Source organism: Leopardus geoffroyi, chromosome B2, assembly GCF_018350155.1.
Source record: "Leopardus geoffroyi isolate Oge1 chromosome B2, O.geoffroyi_Oge1_pat1.0, whole genome shotgun sequence".
NCBI lineage: Eukaryota > Metazoa > Chordata > Mammalia > Carnivora > Felidae > Leopardus > Leopardus geoffroyi.
The window spans coordinates 113,903,719-113,923,135 of NC_059332.1; the positions used below are offsets into that span (position 1 = coordinate 113,903,719).

The following is a 19,417-nucleotide window of genomic DNA, read 5'->3' on the forward strand; positions in this document are numbered from 1 at the left end:
AAACCCGGAAGCGGATTTTTTTCCTTCCGCTATGTCTTTCCAGTGTCCTCTACTGAGAGAGCTGCAGTGTCAGCTGGCAAGGAAAAAAAATAGAGGTTTCAGATCCACTTTCACAGAGCAAGCGAAAAAAGTGAATTTGGAATAGAGAAGTATTAATAACTGGCACAGTATTCAATTTTTAAAAATGATTACATTATATTTTAATATTGCCCATAGCCATATCGAATATTCTTTTTGACATGGACACAATAACATGTTACCATAGATCCATATACAGGAGAAGATTTTATTCTAAACAATTCTTAGAAATCAACATTCATGTAAGACAGTACTGGTTCAATAGTCAGTTAAACTGCCTTAGTTCCTGACTCTGTTTCTACCTACTGTGACTTTGGGTGAGGTTTTCATATCTATGTACCCATTTCCTCATCTGTAAAATAGGATCAAAATGGGTTGTTGAGAGGGTTAAATGAAGATAAAGTATATATATATCACTTAGATCTGTGGCTGGCACAAGATAAGTTCTTAAAAATAGCTACTATTTTTTTTTAGTTAACATTTTATATTTATCAAACTGGGAGTTTAAACTTTTTAAATGATTTTTCATCAACATAATTTATTTTCCAAGTATTTAGAAACTCATGAGGCCATGACCTGTTCTTTAGTTCATATATACAATTCTGATTGACAGCCACTGTGGATGTAAACGGGAGCAGATCATGGCTCCAAAATGAGAATTACATTTTTGAATGTCTTAATTTCAATGCTGATTAATCAGAATGCAGAATAAATATGCTATAAATAAATGCAACTTTTAGTTAAGGGTGATGTAGTAATACTGACACATGCTGTTAAAATACTTCCTAGGAGAGGTGGTTCAAGATGGCAGTGTAGGGAGATCTTTACCTCACCTCCTTCCATGGACCCAACAAATATACAGCTACATCTGGAACAAGTCCCTCTGAAAGGAATCTGAGAACTGGTTGAACACCTGATCAACGAAGGATCAAAGGACCACACTGAGACAGGTAGGTCGAGCAAAGACACACTCTTGCCCAAAATTTCACTTTCTGTGCAGTGACCCATAGTCAGGAGGGATCTCAAAAAACAAACAAAAAGCAAACAAAAACATAAGTGGACCTTCTACCTAAGGAGGTAGAGAATAGGAGGGATGAAATGGCAAAGAGCTTTATGGAAGGAAGGAGATGGCTTGTGAAATGATTGGTTATTAAGGAATGTTATGAATGACAGTTATCATTTTGCCCTTTGCAATTATTTTTGCATTTCTTGGAATATTTATTAATTATGACTAATAAATTTATGGGTTAGCAAAAAACCTCAGTATATTTTCAAAGATCCAAAACAGCTTGTTCTAATCCTTTATTATTGTAATTGTTGCCACTTTGAAACCAGTTCCCTGGTTTTCTGCACTTTTAACTAGCTCTTCATGACCTACATTGGAGTCCACAGAATCTTCATGATTCTCTTTCCATGCAACTCTCATAATGGGCGTGCCACTATCATCTGTGGCTGGAACTCCACCTCCAACCACATAGCTTTCTAAAAAATTCTCTTTTTAGATTTCACCTCACCCACTAATGGCTTAATGCTCATCAATCATTTAGCAATGTGGTAATAGAAAAATGTTTTCATTCTTCCAAACATTGGCATCAGTGCTTAGATTTTTTCCATAGTGTTTATGTCATCGTACCTTGGTTTGGAAGGCTAGGAGAGAGTCATACTAGGGGAAGGCAAAACCATATTAACTGACACTCTATCATAAAAATGGAAGAGCTTATGCATATTTGGTGTATTGTTGGCAGAACCTTAAATTCACAGTTATGGGAAGCAATATATTTTTATACTTTTGGCTAAAACATTTATTAAAGCAGTCTCAAAAGAGATCTACCATGACCTACGCTTTCATATATGTCTGCCAAAGAAATATGGCCTCTTGGTACCCTGCATTTTGTGGAATGGTAAATAAGCCTGGTTTAAATACCCTGTCAACTGCACGGCCCTAAAGTTGAGGTCAGTTTGGTTTGGGCCACCTGAAAACTTATGCTCTCTCTCCCCTAGGTATTCTCACTAAGGCAATTTCTTCAAACTAGTTTCATTTGGGGCTGAATGTTATTTTAACCTTCTTTATGTGTTTCTTTAGCTTGGGAGGATAACATATGTATGAGGTTATGGTCTAAAGATGCTGCCTTTCCAGTTTACTTCACATTATATAACGTTATATGGTCCTTCAAATTAAAAAAAATATTGCCGCATGATAAAAATTATTTCTGTACCTGAACTAGTAATATACCAACTATAGCTTTAGAGATAATGTTTCTACAGCCTCTTGACTTTTCCTAAATAAAATTGATGTTGAGTCCCACACAGTTGTGGGATATGTTCTTATAATCTAACATCTTTACAATATTTACTATTTTTTCACTCATAATTTTACACAAGCTAAAGCACCTATTGACATAATTTTACAAATTATTTGTTCTTTTTTCTAATAGAAAACATGGTAGAGTCATTCTCATCATAGAGGCAGCAGCAAATTTGCTATTTATCCTAATAATTTATCTAAAACATATTTCATATGTAATCATTAACAGTATACTGCAGCAAAAAGGAACTAGTGAAGTGTGCATGTGTAGAAGAAAACGTGCTAGCACTATCCTGAACTCCTTCCTGTCTTACCGGGATATGTTTTCTCACATTCAGTTGCTTTACTCAATATCATCCTTGGGCAATGACTTCCTTCCCATCACAACAAGAAAAGGTTGACTTTACTTGCAAGGGTATTTTTCCAAGAAATGAATTTCATGATTTCAGAAGTTTCCCCATGTACAGTCAAAATGAAAAAATAATTAAATGCATTGAAAAGTGGATGCTTGCTAGCAGGTTAGTCTACCTCTAGTGAACCAACCCCCATGGTATATTCAGTTGTAATTTGTGCCAAAACCAAAGTCAAATTATGATATAGTTGTTGGCAAATTGTAAAACACCAAAAAATATTATTTTCACAAATATAAAAGACTAATATATAAGAAAATGTGAGACAGGATGTACTACTCCCCTCGCTCTGTCTAGGGCAAAGTATTTTGACATGTATTTACTACTCAACATTTCATACACTTAACCCTTGAGCATTGACTGTATGTCCAGAATTGTCATTGACCTTTTGGAGTTTGAAATAAAATAGAAAAGTTTATTTTGTCCTTCAAAGTCTTTACTATAAAATATCTTCTGGGTGCACCTGGGTGGCTCAGTCAGTTAAGCGTCTGACTCTTAGTTTCAGCTCAGATCATGATCTCACAGTTCATGAGTTCCAGCCCTGCATCTGGCTCTGTGCTGACAGCATGGAGCCTACTTGGGATTCTCTCTCTCCTCCTCTCTCTCTGCCCTTCCTGTGCTCAAGCTCTTTCTCTCTCTCTCTCAAAATAAATGAGTAAACATTAAAATAAAATATCTTCTAGGAGGTTCCACAAATGTTTTTATTTTTTTCCTAAATGTGTGTCTAAGAAAGTCCAAATAAAGCAACAATTTATTAAATATCCACCATGGAGAAAGCACTGCATATGCAATTTTAGTGATAGAATTTTAGTTCTCTGTGCAGAAGATTGTCTTTGGCATCGTTGTTTTCAACATCATCATCACCTCTGTGTTCATTATTTCTATGCTTCTTATGCACATGCCAGGCTCACAGTAAAACTGATCATATAGCATGACGTTGGTTTACAGTGTCAGTATAGTATCGCAGTTAAGACTATTGGCTTTACATATTGACTCCACAGCCAATAGCCTTAACTGTTCCATTATATGGTCTCTACTTATTATTCTGTGTTAAATACTCAATTCTCAAATTAAGCCATTACCAGAGTAAGTGTTCACTACATACTCTAGATAAATGTTTGAAACCATTTTAGGCTTTTCAGAACTGAAACTAGGGGGAGTACACTGTAACTTTCATGTAACCAATGGGGGAAGAGTGGGTATGATGTGACCATCCCCAAATACCCCAATTTCTGGGAAAATAAAAAGCCCTGAGAGCTTTCAGGGAAATTAGGAGTGTTTATGTGACAGCTTTTGAAGTTCCAAGACAAGGATTAGAAACCATTGGAATTAGAATTAGGGAACCTCACATTAGGGGCTGGAGGTAATTTGTCTAGGTACTTCTAGGCTTTACATTTCTGTCTGGAAGAGACACTGATGGGCAACACTCCCCAAGCCATTGCTGTTGTTAAGAATCATTTAAACAAAGTCAACAACAGTGGTCTCTATTATGAACTGAATATTGGTGTCTCCTCAAAATGCATATGTTGAAATTTAATCTCCAAGTGATGGCATTTGGAGGTGGGGCCTTTGGGAGCTAATTAGGTCATGAGGGTGGATCCCATGAATGGGATCGGTGCCCTTAAAGAGCAGGCCAGAGGTGTAGCTTGGTTCCTGTCTGCTATGTCAGGCTATGAGGAGAAGTTGGCAGTTTGCAATCCAAAAGAGGACTCTCGCCAGAACCCCACTATGCTAGCACGCTGATCTTGGACTTGCAGCCTCCAGAACTATGAGAAATAAATTTCTCTTGTTTATAAAGAACCCACTCTATGGAATATCCGCTGCAGCAGCTCAACCTGACTACAACCGTCTCTAAATATAAATTTGTATATTCTTTGTGTTACAGAGAGCTAATGCAGAATTTGGAAATTTATTTATGTCAATACTTTGTTTGTAGAGATTTTAAAGCTAAAATTGGCTGAGGTTCTTTTCTATGGCTTTTAACTAAGTATAATTTTAGACAGAGTTAAAGTAGGGAGAGGAAAATATTATACTGCTGACAAAATTGTGTCAGTAGCAAGTAATTATGTGATCTCAGGTAAGTTAATATCTTTTTATATCTCAGTTTACATATTAGTTTACGTATTAAGTAGGGGCTCTTGGGTGGCTCAGTGGGTTAAGCAGGTAAGCATCTGACTCTTGATTTTGGCTCAGGTCATGATCTCATGGTTGGGAGACTGAGCCCACCCATGGGGCTCTTTCTGGGTGTGAAGCCTGCTTAAGATTCTCTCTCTCCCTCTGCCACTCCCTCACACACACTCTCTCTCTCAAAAGAAATAAAAATGATAGTTAAATAACACAAAGTGTCAGGACTATTTTTCAGTTCAGGTTATTCATTTAAACATTTATTCAATATTTGCTTATTAAACATTTGTTGAATTTCCTCCACGGGCCAAGCCCCGGGCCAGATGGCAGAGGCACAAAGATGAGTAAGTCATTTGTCCCTGTTTCTGAGAAATTCAGTCTAGTGGGAATAAAAATAGTTCTATAGATGAGAAATGTTTGAAGTTTTGTGGGTGAAAAAGAACAAAGAAATAAACTGCCAAAGAGAGTCAGGGAAATGTCCAGAGGAGAGGTGAGATCTTCTGTGAATCATCAGGGGCAAGGAGAAGGAACAGAATCCCAGGTTAAAGGAACAGGGTGCAAAGGTATGGGGAAAGTGGGTGTTTTTGAGGAACAATGAGAAACTTAGTATAATCTGGGGAAAGGGAAAGTAAGGAGAAGGATAGTGTGGCGAGGGCAGAAAATGAAAGAAATACATGGTGAAAGATTTTGTTTGCCAGATGAGAAAGTCTGGACTTGATGCTGCAAATAATGGGAAACCAGTACAGGTATTTAAGCACTATGATGATTTTTCAAAAACGCCCTGCGTTTAAAATGTGTGGCACACAATCTCTTTTCTGTCCTTCCTTCCTTTTGTTTAAATGGCCTTGTACTGGAGTCCTCTGAGTATCACTGTTTTTATACTCTTCAGGGCCTCATTGACCCCTTCTTGACTCCAAATTACTTCCATTATAAACTGCCTTTAAGTCTGTGCCAATTGTGCCAGAGTGAAAAGATATGGTAAATGTAATCCCCAAAGAGAACTCAATCATGAAATGTAATGTATATCCCTGAATCATTTGGTTTGAGAGTCATGCATTTATATTAACTGTGTAATTGCCACACTTGGTCTTCAGTCACATCATCTGGCTCTACACAGCTGACGATGGCTAATATCACATGAAACACAGGAATACCTAGGAGGATAAAATCTGAAAATTAATAAATATGGACAGGGCCATATTGGGTCAAACTGAGTGTCTGTGGACATAAGGAATTTTGAAAATTATTTGTAAAACTGACTTAAACATTTTTGGAATACCATGACATTTTTGGATAAAAGTTTCTAGGAAAGGCATCAAGTATCATTTTGCTGGGTGTCTAAGGCTTTGAAATAATCTTAACATTCTTGAATATTGTAAAATACTTGGATTAGTTGATATTGTAAAGTGTATCTCTCCTGAGACCTGAATATTGACTTGGTGTTCTCGTTTAAGATAAAATATCTCAGGCCTTTTTTCTTACTCCATTGTCCTTTTTATGAACTTGTTAAGAATATATATAATTATAACTCTTTGCTGTTGATATAAATTAGAATGAAAACATCTTTTTAAAATGAACTGATGGTTCATGGTGATGAATAAAATATCTACACAATTTGTTCAAAGTTGGGGCTCAAATAGGAAAAGAAGATAATTAGCACATATGAACATATAATACACACTGTTGTATATATTTAATATAAAACACACATTAGACAATTTAGAATTCCACAAGCAATGAAACACTAATCCTTTGAGGTGTTAAAAGTTGTTTCATGGAAAAAGTCCATAATCAAGTAAGCCTGGCAATGCTGAATTATTATTTTCCTCCCCTTTTTTAGAAAACATCAACACTTATTAGCCCTTTAAAGTCTCCTAGATGTCCTACCATAAAGAAACTCATTGTTTAACCTAATACTTCCAAAACTTACTTGTGTTTGGAAACTCTCCTCTCCTCAGAATGTTTATTAATATCTCATGGGACTCTAGTATTCTAAGGAACGTTTTCTGGGAAAAGTAGACATAGAGTATAAGTAAATATAATATATTACATACACAGAGGTGGATACAATAAACATAACACATTGCCCCTGGTGAACTGGAGCAGGTTGTCTTGACATAAGCTGTATACTTTGAGGTTTTACAACTGAATGCAGTGCCTGGAACACAGTAGGTACTAAATAAATATCTACTGAAGTGATCTGTTTTTATCCTGTAGTTCACTCTCCCCATCCCCATTCTCCCTCCAATGGCCAATTTTCTATAACACTCCCTGAAGCTATTTTTGCCTGTGGTCAGACAAGCTAAGTAAGTTACTAAGATCCCTTGTAATAAAAACCCTGTGCTCAGCATATTTTAACTTAAGTTACAACAAGGAGCTTCTTTTGGTGGTTGTAAAACACCCCTTAGTCCTGAAACCCTAGCATGTTGAAATAGATCATGTAGCCATTAACCATCAGAGGATTGTTTTCTCAATGTTACATTACCTCTGCCCACGTTGAAGAAGGCAATAGTCTTCAGGGCTCACTGATCTTCCTTGGCCTCAGGCTTTTCCAGCATTCTCTGCTCTGATGGCATTTCTTCACTTAGGGTTTTATCATTCCAGGTTTAGGGTTATGCTTCCCATCTTCATGGCAACCCAGGTGCTGAAGTCCAGTCTATATCTTGTGAAATTTAAGAGTCGAATGGCTTTTTCTATATTGATGTTATCTCCTAAGGTTTTTCTATGAACTCCTTCAGCAAACATTTTAGTGCCAACTGATTTTGAGGTGAAATACAGACTATTCAACATGTTCTCATGGTCTAATAACAAAGCATGCACATAACCAGCAGTCACAGTTCCAGGTGATAATAAAAATGCTCAAAGCATGCATAGGAGGCAGTGTTCTCTCGGAGAAGAGTAATCTCCTCAGTATAGTCAAAATATACTCAGATTCTTTGCATTTCTCCCTCCACCACATACCTGAAAAAAAATATCCATCCTTCTTTAGACTCAATTTGGAATTCTTTAAAACAACTCTTATCAGTTTCTCTTCTCTCTTTAAACCTCCCTCTTCTCCCACCTTTTAAATATGCACTCTTAGTTGATAATCTTACCTCACTTTTTTTTTTTTTTAACAAATAGAAGACTTTAGAATAATTCCCTCATCTTCTCACCACCAAACTTACCAGCTACCTGCATCTGCACTCTGCCTTCCTCTTTCCTGCTGTGTTGGAAGAAGTGTCCCTTCTTTAATCAAAGGTCAGTGCCTTATGTAGAAATTTATGTACTTATGCACTTTTGCCTTATGTAGAACTTTATCTCTACTATTGTTTCTCTCTTCTACTTAGTTAATCACTCCATCTCTGCTGGGGCATTTCCACCAGCTTAAACATCTTGAAATATCTCCCATGTTGAAAAACCAAAAGATGGAGGAGAAAAAAAGGAAGCTTGTTTTTTAAGCACTCTCTCTACTAACCCATTTTTTTTTTGCCCCTTATCACATCCAAATTTATATAAACAATTGTCTACACACTCTGCCTATACCTCCTCAACTCTTCTTCACTTTCCAATGTCCTCCAATCTGGTTCTGTTCCCATATCTTCCTTGATGCTGATCTTTATGTCATGGAAGCCAATAAACTCTTTTTCTGTCCTCATCTTACTAGACCTGTCAGCAACCTACAATATGACATCTAGGCCCTTATCAGAGACCTCCTTGGCCTTGACTTCTGTATCTGTTCTCTTGATTATTTTTCTACCACACTGGCCATTCCTTCTTTCATTGTTCTTTGGTGCTGTCTCTAATGATTGTTATTTTTCAGGACTTGGCTCTCCCTTTTTGTTTGGCTGAACTTTCTCATTATGTGATCTCATCTATTTCCATGGTTTTATATTTCTCTGTTGTGTTGTGACTCCTTTGAGCCTCAGAATCATATCCAACTACCTACTTGAATATATTTCATCACTGTCTCAGTTTGGGAAGTATCATGAAGTGGCCTCATTTGGCATTCTATTCTACTCACTACAGGTGTGGGAGTCTCTCTTCAAGACCACCATCTCCCCCACTAACTATCTAGGGCTTTCTCAAGTACTGTGAGTCACTGGGATATTGAGAAATGATTTGTGTACTTGTCCATATGGGGTAAGTCAGAGAAGAGTCAAGCAAAATCTGAAGCACCAACAGGTGTCACTCCTGCTGAGCAGTGGCTGGGAGACGTGCCAGAAGCTATTGAAGAGATGCCTTTATTAGACATTGATGAAAAGAGCAGCTTGCATAACCTCTGGGCACAAGGGATGGACAGTGATTGCATAAAAAGTAGGCCAGGGCAGTCATCAGATGATGACTTCCACATGGTTCCTAGGTAGTTAACAATGCTCCTCACTGTGGCCCTTTGCTAAGCTAGTCCCCTTTCCTGTCCATGTGGCCCATTTATGTCTAGCCCTCTTGACCCATACTACCAACCTCTCTACTCTCATCACTGCCATCTTTTGTTCTTCTTCATCTCAGAGAATCTCTTTTTTTCTGAGTGCTGGGAAAGGGAAGAGGATTGCAGGGGTGGGCAAGGGCCTGACCTGCCTAAGTATATCTCTCCCAATCATTTTTATCCATGCTAGGAATCTTTTCGTGTTTTAAAAGGATCTAAAGCCAAGAAGTCTCCCTCTTTTCTCTAGATTCTACAGTTCTATCCTTACTTTAATTCAATTGAGTACAGAATAGCATGGCTGTGTGAATAGAGCTTGGGAGAGGAGAAAAGTAAACATCCGGAAATATATCAAACTATTATCTCACCAAGATGTTTCTTTAGCTCAGGCTGCTATAACAAAATATCATGGAATAGGCAGTTTAAACAACAGAAATTTATTTTCTTACAGTTCTGGAAGCTGGAAAGCCAAAGATCAAAGTTCAGTTTCAGGTGAGAATTCTCTTCCTGGCTTGCTGTCTTCAGGAAGCCTTGCTGTTGAGAAGGAGGGAGGGAAGAGGGGAGAGAGGGAAGGGAGAGGGGAAGAGGGAGGAAGAAAGAATTTAAAAGGACACCAGTTTTATAGATCACCTCCACCTTTATGACATCCTTTAACTATCTTCTGAAAGTCCCTATCTCCAATATAGTCCTATTGGGAGTTGGGCCTTCACCATATGGATAGGGTGGGAGGACATAGTTCAGTCCATAGAAATGTCTAACAGGAATTTCAAATTTTAATGTCTTAAAACAGATCATCTGATTCTCTCCAATCCCCATACCCTCATCCACCAAAACTTCCTGTCACAGTCTTTTTTCTCAAATTGAGTAATCAGCACAATTATCTGACAACTTGCTTTAGCGTAAAACTTGGAGCCATTTATTCCTGAGTCTTCTCATTTTCTTACTCTGTACGTCAGACCCAAAAGCAAGACCCTTTGCCTTTATCTCCATAGAATTTCTTGAACTTGTTCACCTCTCCGTCTCAACAATTCATATACTAGTGCATGCCACCATCACCTTGACTGCCAACCTCCTTAAATGATGTCCCCACTTCTAATCTTTTCCACCTTATAATTCACTCCCTACAACTAGAGTGATTTTATCAAAGTGTCAATCAAATTATTACACCCACCTGAATGAAACTTTTCAGTGGGTCTCCTTGCACTTCAAATACAGTCTGATTGCTTTACCTTAACCCACAAGACTCTCGTAAAGTCTTTGGGTGTTAAGGGAAAGATATTTAGATGTTACAGAAATTCAGATGGAAGAAATGCTTAGATATGCTTTTGAGAAACAGCAATGTGGAAGCAGAGAGACAATAGAAAGGAGAAAGATTATACTGGTGACAGGAAGACATATATAGACTACGGATGCAATTCACAAGGTAAGTTATAAAAGTCAAAACTAAGGTAGATGGTATTAGATGTGGGAATTTATTGAAAAGTATTGATGAGATGTAGAAAGAAAAAAAAAGCTATGCTGAACTGACATGAGAATGTAAAAGACAATAAGGGAGCAGGCTCCTCCCAGACTTCTGACTCTGGTGCCTAAGGGCATTGCAGGATCATTTGCTTAGGTAGAGATGGAGGAGGAGGAAATATTTGTAGAGGGGTTGATAAAATCCTTTTGACCCATGCTAAATTTAAAAGTCTATGGAAAGTCACAATGGGTCATGTTAATTGGGCTGCTGGATATAGATTTCTGGGACCTGAGGTATAAATATCTGGGAATCAGGCTTCAAAGAGGAAAGGATAGAATCCTTGACTGCATACTGTTTCAGTGTATAGAGGAGAAGAAGAGGAGTCAATGGAAGAGATGGAGGAGAAGTAGATAGAAATGTGAGTGGAAAATCAGTCTTTCAAAAACCCAGGGAGTGAGTAGGAGATGATGACAAATGTTGCAAGAGAAATCAAATAGATAGAAACTAAAGATTGCTCTTTGGATTTGCAGACAGAAACCATTAGTGGAATTTTGAGAGTAGTTGGGAAGAAGTTATAGGGACAGAAGGTGGATTGCAGTGTTTTGAGGATAGAATTAGGGTTAGTTTTATTCTCAAGGAGCTTGGTTGAAAAGGAAATGACAGAACTAGAATGTAGTCTAGTGGGAGCCGTATAGTCAAAGGAAGGTTTTGTTTCATGCATGCATTTTGTTTTTGTTTTTGTTTTTGTTTTTGTTTTTGTTTTTGTTTGTTTTTGTTTTTTGCAATTAGAAGAGAAGGAGCCATGAATTATGGAGACACCTGTCACCTAATGAATTGACTAACAAACAATAAAATAGGAGAAGACGTTAATAGATGGTAGGAAGAAGGAGGGGCCTTTGTTAAGTAAGGCAACACATCTCTTCAGACTTGTCCTGGTCACTCTACCAATAAAAAGCATGGGATTGATGCATATATATTACTTCTTGTTGAATAGAGCTTTATGTTTTCTATGGAGTTAAAAAGTGAATGATGTGTTTGTGTATGTTTTATCCCCCATAATGCCTAAATTAATTTTGTTTTTGACTTTTGTATGGCTCATGACTAATTTCTTTCCTCATTGATGGGTGGTCCTGGAGAGATAAGATTTGACTGTACCCTGCAGTGGCATTATATTCTTCTTGACCTTCTTTCTATACAAACTGGAATCTTTATGACTCTTGTAAGTTAAACTATAAAAGTTTCAAAATCCACTGCCACTTCTGTGCTGTCAACCACTCAAGTCCTAATCATTCCAGCTACAATGTGTTTTACTTTGTTTTACCTTTTAATGAGATCTTTGACATCAATTCCTTTCTCCACGGTTCAGTTTATTTTTATTTGACAACTTAGCTTGTTATAGGAGCAATTGAAAAACTCACCTAATTAAAATTCACACATCATAAAGTTTAATTCAGTGGTAAGGTTAATTTTCCTCTAAGCTATTGAATGTCAGTGATTACTTTTCCAGTGGAAGTGAAGACGAAACCAAAAAAGAACTTTTCATTTCTTTTATCATTAGCATAAACTATCCCCAACCAAAATACTAAAGAGAAAGTCCTAGGAAAAATCCTCAATATGGATCAAAACTGCACTACTGCAGATGGCATAGATTCTGTTCTCAGTAAGTATGAGATGCTTTAAAAAGAAAGTGGTAAATGTAATCTTACAAGAAGTATGTGAATGGGGCCCAGTCGTCTTAGAAATAGTTCACTGCTTAGAGGTTGTACTAGTTGACATTAGTTCTCATTCACTAGTTCTGGTGGTCTAAAGCATTAAATGCACTTCTGCTTTGGGGAAAGGGAATGGGTTAGAGGACAGAATACTTAAGAATAGATACCTCAGAACTGTGAATCTTTGTCCTTTCTTCTTCGTGAGTGGCATCCAACCATGCTGGAGATATTTGGCCATGGAAACAGACTATGCATTTGTCCTAACTGCTTCTCAAAAAAGACTTGGATACATTACAGTGAGCATTATTTTTAAAAGATTGAGGTACAGAAATTTTTTGCTGGGGATGGAATTAAGGTACCCACATTCCACTGTCCTGGGTAGGCATTAGCCCACTCCTACATTATGGGAAGCTGTGGGAATCTTCAGGTCTTTTCCCCTCTTTTCTTTATGCCTTAGTTGAAATTACACAGTGTCTAAGTTTATTTTGGCTTATTTGTATGTTTGCATAATTAAGTTTGTTCATCCGTAAAATGGCAATAATAATACCAGATACTCCACAGAGAATTTTGAAGGTAAAATGAGATTAAACCAGTTACAGCAATTAGAATTAGCCAGCACAGTTTAAACACTCAATAAGTATCAGCTGTTATTATTCATTATTCACTTATGTGATGCATATTTGTTAACCACAAGTCATGTTCAGGGTGCTATGTTGATGTGGCACTCATTTATTTATTCATTCAACTAATATTTACTGAGCACATGTGATAACTTGGGTACTTTACTAGATGTTGGGGACACAGCAATGATTAAAACAAGGTTCAGGACCCCAAGTATTTTATAGTACAAGGGGAATGAGAGATGATAAACAAATATAGAGTATAGAATATAATATCAAGAAGCGAGGCTCTGAAAGATAAATTATATATAATACAGTGGTAAACAAAATAGACAGACCTAACAATCACTATTAAACTTTGGACAAAATAAAGACAAATGTGGGAGTTTAAAATTAGGGGATGGAGTAGTTAAAGTTGGGGGATGGAGGTAATCAAGGTCCAAGAAGTAGCTATGGGTATGGTGATTGAAATGATGTTTGTGTGGCAGGGGAAGGTATGGGGGAGGGAGGGTTCACTGAGGCTGCAAAGGCCAAGAATCTGAGAACTTGGGAGTTGAATGGCTCATCCATACATATACTGATTTGACACTGATCTATAACCTGGGAAATCTCTGGACCAGAACCTCCTCAAGTCAGAACATAGATGTTACTATAAAGTACAAATGAGATGTTGATCCAGATTAGGAATTCATTAAAATGGAAAAATGTTTGGTTTATAATTAAGACTTTTCCATCCCAGAATTTTAAGAATTTTGTTGTTCATTATCCTTTGTTTTCAAGTAAAATGACATGGTTTTTTAATTATTTTATTATTATTTTTTTTTTAATGTTTATTTTTGAGAGGGAGAGAGAACAAGCAGGGGAGACGCAGAGAGGGAGACACAGAACCCAAAGCAGGCACCAGGCTCTGAGCTGTCAGCACAGAGCCCGATGTGGGGATTGACCCCACGAACTGTGAGATCATGACCCTAGTTGAAGGCGGCTGCTTAACCAACTGAGCCACCTACGTACCCCTAAAATGACATGGTTTTCAATAGGCATCTTGAAGACTTGATTGCATAAAAAGACCATAAGAACTCCAAATATTTGGGAGATTGATAAATTTATTTCCCTCAGAAAAATACCTTTGGTTCAAGTTTATATGATAATGAACCCCAGTTCAGCATCACCCCCCCCCAGAGCATTCCTGAACAGACAAGTTGTCAGAAGGGAATATATGAGAAGTTTTAGACCATCTATACTGGCTTGCCATGGTGTCCTCACTTTAGACTCAGAGACACGAAGGGTCTTTTCTTTGAGTGACATACTCTGGTGTGTTCTGCTTATCCCCAATGAACAAGGATAAATTAAAGAACAAATGAAGCCCTTTCTTCCGTTTTGGCGTGGCTGTGGCCTTTCTTGTATGGCACCAAGCCTCCAGCTCCCGATTTGTAGCATCTCGTAATGGCTGTATGAGAAAGCTAAACTTTGACTTTTAACAAGGAAATTAAAAGACTTGCTTTCACAGTTCACAGCTATTTACCTCTGTCTAATGTTATAAAGTAAAGGAAGAAGTGACCTATGATAGTGCTTGATTCATGGAAAGGAGGAATCTAATAAAAAGAAAAAATAGTGTGAAACCATAAATTAAAAAAAACCCTCACATATGTCATGAAAGCTGTTCTTTTTAATACTTTAGAGAGGTTAATAATTTACTTTAGTGTGTCTTATTCCATCGAACATTTTGAATAGCTATATGGTGCCAGTTCTATCACAATGGCATTTTGCGACTAATAATTCAATGTTTTTTTAAAGTAACTTAATGTTTAAATGTAGACATGATGAACTCTTTTTTTTATTTTTTTTTAAATTTTTTTTAAACGTTTTATTTATTTTTGAGACAGAGAGAGACAGAGCATGAACAGGGGAGGGTCAGCGAGAGGGAGACACAGAATCCGAAACAGGCTCCAGGCTCTGAGCTGTCAGCACAGAGCCCGATGCGGGGCTCGAACTCATGGACCGCGAGGTCATGACCTGAGCCGAAGTCGGCCACCCAACCGACTGAGCCACCCAGGCGCCCCTGATGAACTCTTTAGAAGACAGAATTTGTTTCAATTTTTCAAACCAGAAACGTAGAAACTAAAAAGTTATTATAGGATCTTCACGCAGGGTAAGTTGTATTGCATTGCCTGGAGAAGCACACACTGTATGCCTTGCACACTGACATTGCTGAATGCCTGCTGGATGAAAAAACTTGGTGAAATAAACCATGGAACTGCCACTTTCCAAAACTACAGTAATTCATCAAATTAAAAACTGAGCTGCGAACATGAAGATCAAATCAATATATAAATCTCTATAAAATTATACCTTTTCCTTAAAAATGAAAGTACCTACAGATATGGCTGGGCTTACCATTTTACCTATATTTATATTATACTTATAAATATATTTACTTATATTCCAATATCAGCTGTTTACTTATATTCCAATATCAGCACAAATTAATAATCACAGGTCTTCTATGTGAATGTTTGGCCATAACAAATAAATATTACAAATGTTGCTGAAATATTCAGAGGACTAAGTATCTTCTTTTGAATCATATGGTTTCCTCTGAAACAACTGTTGACATTTGTTCCCATAGTGCAAGTTCCCTTTCTGAACCAAAAGGTGACTCCTCTGAATACCTTGAAAATGTTGGGTTATTCAACTGCCAGTATTGGTGGTGGACACAGGTTTGAAGTGGAAGGAGGGTTTGAGAAGCAAAAGGGCTTAAGGTGTAAGGAGAAAAGACAAATTAATTAGCTTGTCAAATCCTTCCTCTTAGCACAAACATAATAGAGTCTTACATAATGTAGTATGGTGTCATGGTAATACTTGGTGTCTATTTCCTCCTTTTCATATTTCATTTATGGTTTCAGAAGTAATCATAAATTTGGATGGTTATTTGTAATTATTGGACATGGTGGTTGAGGAACATTTAGCAATGTGAAAACAGCAGTATCGAATAATTTATATTATGCTTAAGGTCTATATACTTACTTATAAACATAGCATAAGTGAAGTATGATAGTGAGTTTACATTGCTGTGTGAATCCAGATATTGCTTTAAAAGATATGTGAGGAGGGGTTCTAGGGTGACTCAGTCGGTTGAGTATCCAACTCTTGATTTTGGCTCAGGTCGTGATCCTGGGGTCATGGGATTGAGCCCCACCTTGGGCTCTGTGCTGAGTGTGGAGCCTCCTTGAGATTCTCTCTCTCTCTCTCTCTCTCTCTCTCTCTCTCTCTCTCTCTCTCCCTCTCCCTCTCTCTCTCCCTCTCCCTCCCCCCCCCCGCTCATGCTCTCTATCTCTCTCTGTCAAAAAAAGTGTGAAGATTGCTGAAGCAATAGTAATTTATTTAATGAAATTAAACTATTTTGTCACATTTCTGTGATTACAAATATTTCTGATCCCATTTTAATGTTTGAACAAAATAGGTAAGATTTATAGTTTATTTTCAAATCTTTAAATTTCTTAAATAATTTTTTAAGTTGTCTCCATACCCAGCCTGGAGCCCGACATGGGGTTCAACCTCAAAACCCCAAGATCAAGACCTGAGCTGAAATCAAGAGTCAGTCACTCAACTGACTGACCCACCCAGGCACTCCTTAAATAATTGTATTAATTTTATTGCTACTATGTCAGAAAAAAAAAGTTTCTACAAACTACCATTTATAAAATCATACTGAAGTACTACATTGACTCAAGAAAGGTTGCTTAATTTGGCATCACTGTCAAGAAAACATGAATTATGTAAAATTACTGATTATAACATATTTAGTGATTTTGTTAAATTGAAGGTAAGGCAAATAAATTTACGGCATAAATAATAATCAGAATCTGTCTTTATCTTATTGCTTACCCAGATATTGCTAGTTTGGCAAACAGCATGCTCAGAAAATACCCAGTAATAATTAAAGTCAGTAGTCTTTATCAATTTTAGTTCACATGCAAACCAGAGCTATGCATGTAGTTTTCAGTTTTGTTTTTAGAAAGGTGTATTTGTCAAGGCTGGAGGACAGGACACATTTTATTTAACTGTTTATTAGCTTGACTTAAACTTCTAAATATTTATACGAATGTTAGGTGGGCCTCCGTTTGTACTCTTGAGCAGGCCCTTCAAACATTAGAGGAGGGCATGAATTTCCACTGACTCATCGTCTGATTCTAGCCTACATAAAAAAAGGACAGTGTTCACTAGAGAGTGAAGATGTGGTTATGAATTTCTTGAGAGAGCATTGATAGTGTACTATGTATTCCTTCTATCCTGCTGGGGGAGAAGAGTAATAGGGAATATTCCTTTCAGTTCAGACCAACTACAGGATTCTTGAAGAATATCATTTGAGAGCTTGATATGTCCCCATTAGGTGGTTAGAGGAGCATAATGACTGATATGTGACTCTTACCTGTGAAGCCTAAGGGCTGGATGAAACAGCCTGACCATATTGAGAAGGAGGTGTATTTATAGTAGGGGAAAGGGAAATTGGTTGTTTCCAGAATCAGATCTCACAAAACAGAGATCCAGAATCCAGAATTTATAGTAGGGGAAAGGGAAATTGGTTGTTTCCAGAATCAGATCTCACAAAACAGAGCTGGCCTGGGATTGTCATACAGATCCCACTGGATAGGACTTATACGGGAGAAAGTATCCTATCAGAAAAATGAATTGCTATAAACCAAGAGCTGAGGGAAGACTCAATAGTGGCATCCAGAGGAGACATCTCTTATATCAAGGAAATAAAGCCAGAGTTCCCCAGCAGGCATATCATGCGTTAACCCACAATTGTCCCTCATGAGAGAAAGGACGCAAATCTCTGCACGTAGCATACTCCAACTCCATATTTCAAATGCACCAGTTAAGTGAGGAGGGTGGGAGATGAAACCAGGATGCTGTGACAAAACTGTCACTCAGCCCTCCACCCCCTCTTCCCTTATCTCTATAAGTCTTCCAAGCCCAGTGTAGTCCCAAGCTGCAGGAAGGGAGAAGCTTTAAGTTAGATTGGGGTTCTAACATCACACTGGACTGGACTTTATCAGACTTTGAAAAGGAGAATATTCATAAATTATTTATGAGCTGTTATTAAAGCTATAGGAATTCCTCCAAGATTTCACTGAAGGGCAGGGAAAGAACTATTTGTTGAAGTGAGTTTAACAGGAAGTTTTAAGAAAAAATGTAGTTGCTTTTTGTTTGTCTTCTGAGTATAGTGTGTGCACTGAGTACATCAGTTTGCAGAATGTATTAAAGGAAACCATAATGTTTTTCTGCATTACATAGAAAAAGACTTGTCACTTAAGGCAAATTTTGAGCTTTTGCTTATGAAAATATTAAAAAAAATGTCTATAAATAGTACTATCAAGTAAGTAAAAAAGGCTAAAGTGGACACGTTGGTATAAGTAAAGCATGGACCGTGTAGAAGAAGGAATGCAAAGGTTGAAGAACATGTGAAGTAAAATCCAGAAGAAACCCAAACGAATCTTTGGAGATATTTACAAATTAGTCAATAGGAGGAACTAGAAATGCAAGTCAGAACTTCTCTGTACAATATTCAAAGTTTGTAGCATATATTTCTGTGATGGTTTCTTGGAGTAAAACAAATGTCATGGCAGCGTACCTTTGGTTATCTACTTTGAAACCAGTGATCCCCAAGCTTAGTTGCTCAAAAGAGCATTGTTGTTTGATTGACTGGTCTCAGCTGGGTTGTTCTTCTGCTCTATGTGATGCTGTAGTTATCTTAGAGTTCAACTCAGCTAGGACATGCAAGATGCTCACTGACACGGTTGGCTGTGGAGGTTAACTGTTGGTGGGAGACTCGGGTGCGACTATCAATCTGAGTGCCTCTATTCTCCTCAATATGGCTTTTCCTTTTGTCTTTGGCTTCATGTAGCATGTTGATTGGGTCCATGGGGTGAAGGGAGGAGAGTTTCTCAAGAGCAAGAATTCCAAGGGTAAGGAAGCAGAAGCTGCCAGTCTTCTTAAAGTCTCAGGTCAGAATATTACTTCTATTGCATTCTGTTGATCAAAGCAGTACATAGCCAGCCCAGACTCAAATGAAGGGGAAATAAACTCTACCTCCCCATAGGGGAGTGGCACACACAAACAGGGAAGAAAAGAATTGATGGTAGCCATCTCTGGAGGCTAGAAACTGTGGTGCAATCATTCTTAAGAATCCTTTGTTTTCATAAAATTGTGACTTCAAAACATGGTCAGGTTTTATTATATCGAAAAGATTGTGTAGGCTGTCTTATTTAACTAACACACACAATTCTCTAGCAACCAGAATAGGCAA

General features: G+C 37.5%; 1 long non-coding RNA gene across 1 annotated transcript; it reads left to right on the forward strand.

The window, feature by feature from the left end:
• Positions 1-776: 776 nt before the first annotated feature.
• On the forward strand, positions 777-11,757 carry LOC123608983. Its single transcript, XR_006717559.1, has 4 exons — positions 777-1,028; positions 8,041-8,157; positions 9,771-9,811; positions 11,568-11,757. It is a non-coding gene; the product is annotated as an uncharacterized LOC123608983 (long non-coding RNA).
• Positions 11,758-19,417: the final 7,660 nt, after the last annotated feature.